Below are 7,001 nucleotides of genomic sequence, written 5' to 3'. Positions count from 1 at the left end.
GAAAGGTCCCATCCAAGCTCCCATATACATTTTTCATAGTTTCCCATAACCTATGAATGAGTTGTTTGTAACAATTGTTTTATGTTGCCCAAGACAGTCCACATTAATGGTATCCGGATGCATGGATATAAAACACTGAGCACCTAGTACATGTAACATGCAACTAATGATGTTGTTTCTCTGGGATTGGATCTGAGCAGAAGTCATAAACTACAGATATTTCTGTGCTATCCAGCTACATGAAGGCAGGCTACCTTATTTTATTTCACAGACAAAGGTTTTCTTGGTAACGTGATTGCTGAGGTTACCACACCCTCTCTGCAGAGGAGCACAAGCTGCTTTTTCTCCTGTCCTTTGTGAAGGTGTCTACACTGCAGTCACCATTGCAGTATTTCTTGGGGTAAGTTTTATAACTTGTGTTGAGCTCTGTGCTGCCATAGCTAGAGTTGATCAGCATGCATGTATGTGTATTTTATGGTGTAGTGATTAGAAGTGATGCTTTATGCAAGGGATTCTCTTCTGAGAGACTTACATCATTGCAATGGAGTAAAGTGTTTGGGGTGTATTTCTCTTCCTTCCATGTTGCATATCTGCTAAAATAACTGGCTAGTTCTCTAAACTGTTTGGTACATTCTTCCACCATTGATTTGTTTTGGTCTCTAGCGCAGTCACAGAAATTACTGTAATGTAGAGAGACCACAAAATCTGGGATGGTAGTAACATTCTAGCTGCAGCAGCTGGGAGCACAGTGGGGGCAATTTCCATTTTATGCTTGTACAACTGACTGTGATCTCCTGTGTGATCCTGGCATACCTTCTTTGCAGGCACCTGTATGAGAACTTGTACCATATCACAAAACCTGCCATCAAGTACATGTAAATGACTAGAAATCCCTCAGTGAAAGGTCTAAAGATAGGCACTGTAACAACTTGCTTTTCCTCATGAGTGTTCTTATGAAAGGCCTTAGCTCCTGTGCTGTTCTGTTTTCATCTCTTCCTCATCTCGTGGGAAGAGCGCTTGGCCAAATCCAAACGGTCACAAAGCTTTCTCTCATGTGTGGATGAGCTCTATCTGACTCAAGAAGTCTACGGGCCGACAAGAGGTAAAGTGCTACTTGACTTGGTACTGGCCACGGGGGACAACCTAATCGGTGACCTAATGATCGAAGGGAAGCTGGGAGACAGTGACCACAAACTGATCAACTTCCCCATCTGCCGTAAAGCTGGCAAGTCAGTCAGCAATACAGAAGTTCTCAGCTTCAGGAAAGCTGACTTTGACAAGCTCAGGAGGCTTGTCAAGTTAGGCCCTAAGGGACCAGGACCCAAAGGGGAGGGGAGTTCAAGATGAGTGGTTGCTCCTTAAGGGAGCGATCCTGGATGCACAAGCAAAGTCTATCCCATCTCAGAGGAAAGGCAGCAAAAGGACACAGCAGACCCCTTGGCTCTGCAGGGAACTAGAGGACCTCCTGCATCTAAAAAGAAAGACCTACAAAGGATGGAGGACTGGATCCCCCACCAAGGAGGAATATTCTGCACTGGTCCAGACCTGCAGAGACCAAACCAGTCCAGGAAAAAGCCAACTTGCTAAATGGGTACTTTGCGTCATTTTTTCACCAGTCCCAAGAGACACCCCTGCCCATTACGTGGGCCCGGGTGAGGGAGGTTCCTTACCCTTCATCAATGCTGACCTTGTGAAGGAATGCCTTGAGAGGCTGGATACCTTCAAGTCAGGTGGCCCTGACAGTTTACACCTCAAGGTACTCAAGGAGCTGGCTAGTATCATAGCTCAGCCCCTGGCATGGACCTTCAAGTACTCCTGGCGCTCTGGTGAAGTGCCTGAAGATTGGAAGAAGGCCAATGTGGTGCCTCTCTTCAAGAAAGGGAGGAAAGTGGATCTGCCAAACTACAGGGCCATCAGCCTGACCTCTATCCTGTGGAAGGTCTTAGAAAAGATAATCAAAGAGGCCATTCTTAACAGACTGGCCAATGGCAACATCTTGAGGGATAGCCATCCTGGGTTTGTTGTAGGTAGGTCTTGCTTGACCAATCTTATTTCCTTTTATGACCAGGTGACCTATCACCTGGACAAGGGAGAAGAGATTGATGTTATATATCTTGACTTTAAAAAAGCCTTTGATCTGATATCCCATGATCACATCTTAGCAAAACTGGCCAACTGCGGCCTTGGCTTCATCACGATCTGCTGGCTGGGGAATTGGTTTCATGGTCGGGCCCAGAGGGTGGTGGTTGACGGAAGTCAATCATTGTGGTGCGCTGTGACCAGTGGGGTCCCTCAAGGCTCTGTCCTTGGGCCTATACTGTACAACATCTTCATTAGTGATGTGGACATTGGAGCCAGAAGTGGACTGGCCAAGTTCACCAATGACACCAAATTTGGGGGTAAAGCATCCACACCTGAGGACAGGAGGGCGATCCAGGCTGACCTTGACAGGCTCAGGAAATGGGCGGATGAGAAGCTGCTGGTGTTTAACACCAAAAAATGCAAGGTTCTCCACCTTGGGAAGGAAAACCTGCAGCATCCTTATGGTCTCGGCAGTGCTACGCTGCCTAGCACTATGGACGAAAAGGACTTCGGGGTCATGATTGACCACAAGATGAACATGAGCCATCAGTGTGATGCTGCAGCTAGTAAAGCGAGCAAAACTCTGGCTTGCATCCATAGATACTTCTCAAGCAAATCCCAGGACGTCATTCTCCTGTTGTACTTCACCTTGGTGAGGCCACAGCTGGAGAACTGCATCCAGTTTTGGGCTCCACAATTCAAAAAGGATGTGGAGAAGCTTGAGAGTGCAGAGGAGAGCCACACACATGATCAGAGGTCAGGAAAACAGATTTTGTGATGAGAGGCTGAGAGCCATGGGACTCTTCAGCCTGGAAAAGTGCAGGCTCAGGGGTGACCTGATGGCCGCCTATAAGTTTATAAGGGGTACTCACCAGGATCTGAGGGAACCTCTGTTCACCAGAGCGCCCCAAGGGATGACAAGATTGAACAGTCATAAACACTTCCTTAGCCATTTCAGGTTAGACATAAGGAAGAACTTCTTTACTGTCCGAGCCCCCAAGGTCTGGAATAGACTGCTGCGAGAGGTGGTTCAAGGGGACCTACTTTGAACGCCTTCAAGACACATTTGGATGTTTATCTTGCTGGGATCCTATGATCCCTGCTGACTTCATTCTCCTGGGGCAGGGGGCTGGACTTAAAGATCTTCCAATGTCCCTTCCTAATGTCTGTGAAGTCTATATCTTACCGTACTTTATTCTGGACTGAAACAATGTGGTGTGGCTCTGGCCTGACTTAAAAACCACGGAAGTATATTTAACAAATGCTGCCGGTTATGTATATTCACCTTCTGGTCTCTGAGATGTTAATGAAAAAGGTGACATTGCTTGAGATGATCCAGATGGTGGGATATAGTTGTCATTGATGCTCCCTTGATACAAGGATGACAGTCTTCCAGTAGATAGGGAGGTCATTGGTGAATTTGGATTGAAGAGGCCAGTCTAAGCTCTTCATGTCTGACTGCAGATAGGGTGAACAGTTCCAGAAGAAAGGAGTGGATCCTGGTGACGTTGGGTCACAGCTCTTCCTTTTCTCAATCTCTCTCCTGCCTCCATAGTTAGGTGAGTTTGCTCAAAACAGTGGATGCCTCGTTATACTTCGTCATGCTACTGGGGATGAGTCGTGCTTCCAGTCTCCCCAGTATTGACATTAATACCACATTTCTTCAGATTGGCCTTCAAAGTGTCCCTGAATCTCCTTTGCCCACCTCTACATTGGTGACCAGTGGTGAGTTGGAAATATAGAACTTGTTTGGGGAGCTGGTTATCAGGTATGTCAGGGGTTTTCAACCTTTTTTAAGGAGTGTACCCCTTCTGGGTACACTTCTGGCAGAATGGGTGGTGGCGGCCAGAAACGGAGCAGGGGGTGGGGTTTATACACAGCAGTGGCATGGGGTGGTGGATGGTGGCGGGAGCTGTGTGAGAGCTTTCCTGCCCTGCCCACCTCTCCACCCTGTGCAGCCTGCAGAGGGGAGCTGCTGCCCTGCCCCCTACTTCCTGCACCGGCCATGCTCCTGGGAGGCGGCAGTGCAGGGTGGTGGGTGGTGACGTTCTGTCCCTGCCCGCCCGCGCATATCCCCTAACCCCTTTCCAAGAACCCCTGGGGGTATGTGTATCCCTGGTTGACAACCCCTGCGGTATGCTTATAACATGTCCTGTCCAATGGAGCTGGTGCTGTATTAACACAACTTTGATGTTGATGGTGTTTGCTCAAGCCAGAACTCTAAAATTTATTCTCCTGTCCTTCCAATTGATAAAGATTTTTTGAAGATGTTGCTGATGATAACAATCCAAGATTTTCAGGTGTTTCCAGGTTTTACACCTGTACAATATGGTAGGGTTGACAACAGCTTGAGACATAGCGGTACCCTAGCTAAACCAGATACCCATACTGTGTTGGTTTAAAGATGAGTCTTTTCTGGATCTTTTGGTTGGTGAGAAGATATGGTTTTAGTAAGCCATTGCTTTCTCTTTCTCCATATAAGAGAAAGTGGAAGTTCTGACTTAAAAAAATTATTTGGGCTGAAATGATGTTCACTTTTTAAAAAGCTATCTGTTTTTTAAAGTGTATTGGATTCAGAGGTGTTACAGATATTGGAATTGCTGTGGAATCTGTCATACATATATGTTATGTATTTCTCATTATATACTGACTTCCTTTTAGTCATGACAGCATTAAATCTGTAAATGTTCCTTGGAGTTATAAGATCTCTATGTGATGATTTTTTATTTCATTATTGAGGAGGTTAAAAAACATATATTAATCTTTTCCCTAATCTGAATACCTCTTTGTTTTCTATAAGAGAGTCACTTTCTGAGACTGCAGTTAGGGAAGATAGAAAGAGAACTGGCTCTGCTAATTTCATTTTTCCCCAAAGGTGCAGGGAGGTGGGGGCCCCGCACACGCACCTATTTAGAGATGTTGAAAATTCTAGATTTCATGATTAGGCTATCATTTTTATAATACGAGAAAATTGTTTCTTGGATCCTTTTTATTTCAACTATGTTCTTATTGAAAGTTGTATTGGTTTGAGAGCCGACACCAAAATTATACACAAGATGAACAGCGTACCATTATCCCAACCATTTAATAATAATAGTGAAGGGTATGTGGTTACCACTATGGAAAGATTGGACAGATAGCAAAGACTTAAAAAACCAAGAGCCTTAACAAACTGAATATATAATTTTGTTCCTCACCGTGAGACTGATGCTTTCCATTTAAATATGGAATGATGACAGAATATAATCTTGTCATAGGAATTGCCATACTGAATTAGACTGCTGGTCCATTTAAGCCTGTATACAGTCTTTTGGCACTCACCAGAATTGGATGCTTCAAAGGAAGATAGAAGAGCCTGCAGTGAGCAGATAAGGCATAATCCATAGTCCGTACCGGGGACCATCCTGACCCTTGATAGGGTTGATCTTAAATTCTGAAGTATGAAGTTCTAACTGTTCTAACCATATATATACCCATTTAAAAAAAATCCCTTTTTGAATCTTAGTTCTTAGACTCGGCACAAATTCTACATCTTTAATCATGCTATGTATCTAATAAGTTTTTTCACAGGACTAGAATCATGGCATACAATTGCAGGTTTTCATAAATTAAAATAAGCCTTTAGTTCTCTCTCATTAGAGAAAGATTGAATTATGCTGGTGGAGTGGACTGATCCTGGAATTACTCCCTCTCAACAGCGATTGAAAGCTGACCCAGTCTCTTCTGTTAAAACTGAGAGAAGCATTTAAATTTAATCGTGTTGAAGAGAGAATTTTTCTCTAACAAATATTTGGAGAGCCTGGGCTGTGTGACTTTCTCTAACACACGTTTGAAAGAAAAGATAAGTTTCCAGCAAGAAATCTAACTTTAAATATCTGATAGCTCAGCTGTTGTTTTTTTCCCCCTCTGAAATCCAGATCCAAAGGAGTCTTGGCATTAGACCAGATTCCTACATTACATGTGAAATGTGTTTATTTCATAAATTTGAGGTACCCTATGCTTTCATAAATGTTGACGTACCCTATGTTATATTTTAAACATAATCAGTTTTTTTTTTTTAGTTATGCAACCAGGGTGACCCTAGAAAACTCAAAATTATTTTCTTATACTATATCTGATGAAGGCTCAGTTCTAATTCCTTATTAGAGGGGTGGATGTCGTATACTTAGACTTCAGGAAGGCCTTCGATACGGTATCCCACCCCATACTGGTGAACAAGTTAAGAGGCTGTGACTTGGATGACTACACAGCCCGGTGGGTGGCGAATTGGCTGGAGGGTCGCACCCAGAGAGTCGTGGTGGATGGGTCGGTTTCAACCTGGAAGGGTGTGGGCAGTGGGGTCCCGCAGGGCTCGGTCCTGGGACCGATACTCTTTAATATCTTCATCAGCGAGTTGGACGAGGGAGTGAAATGTACTCTGTCCAAGTTTGCAGATGACACAAAGCTATGGGGAGAAGTGGACATGCCGGAGGGCAGGGAACAGCTGCAAGCAGACCTGGACAGGTTGGACAAGTGGGCAGAAAACAACAGAATGCAGTTCAACAAGGAGAAATGCAATTTGCTGCACCTAGGGAGGAAAAATGTCCAGCACACCTACAGCCTAGGGAATGACCTGCTGGGTGGCACGGAAGTGGAAAGGGATCTTGGAGTCCTAGTGGACTCCAAGATGAACATGAGTCGGCAGTGTGACGAAGCCATCAGAAAAGCCAATGGCACTTTATCGTACATCAGCAGATGCATGACGAATAGGTCCAAGGAGGTGATACTTCCCCTCTATCGGGCACTGGTCAGACCGCAGTTGGAGTACTGCATGCAATTCTGGGCGCCGCACTTCAAGAATGATGTGGATAACCTGGAGAGGGTCCAGAGAAGGGCCACTCGTATGGTTAAGGGCCTACAGACCAAGCCCTACGAGGAGA

At 45.0% G+C, this 7,001-nt stretch overlaps 1 protein-coding gene across 2 annotated transcripts in view; it reads left to right on the top strand.

The window, feature by feature from the left end:
* The first annotated feature begins 223 nt into the window (after positions 1–223).
* Positions 224–7,001, top strand: part of SPSB4 (splA/ryanodine receptor domain and SOCS box containing 4) — a 151,747-nt gene continuing 144,969 nt past the window's right edge. Inside the window, exon 1 of one of the 2 annotated variants that reach the window (XM_025215785.1) lies at positions 224–400. The gene's annotated coding sequence lies outside the window, so the exon portion shown is untranslated. The remainder of the gene's footprint in view (positions 401–7,001) is intronic. The other variant, XM_006016529.3, reaches the window with a different exon arrangement.

The sequence above is a fragment of the Alligator sinensis genome, unplaced genomic scaffold (assembly GCF_000455745.1).
Source record: "Alligator sinensis unplaced genomic scaffold, ASM45574v1 scaffold187_1, whole genome shotgun sequence".
NCBI lineage: Eukaryota > Metazoa > Chordata > Crocodylia > Alligatoridae > Alligator > Alligator sinensis.
The sequence above is the reverse complement of the archived record's forward strand: the minus strand, read 5'-3'. Positions and strand labels throughout refer to the sequence as shown.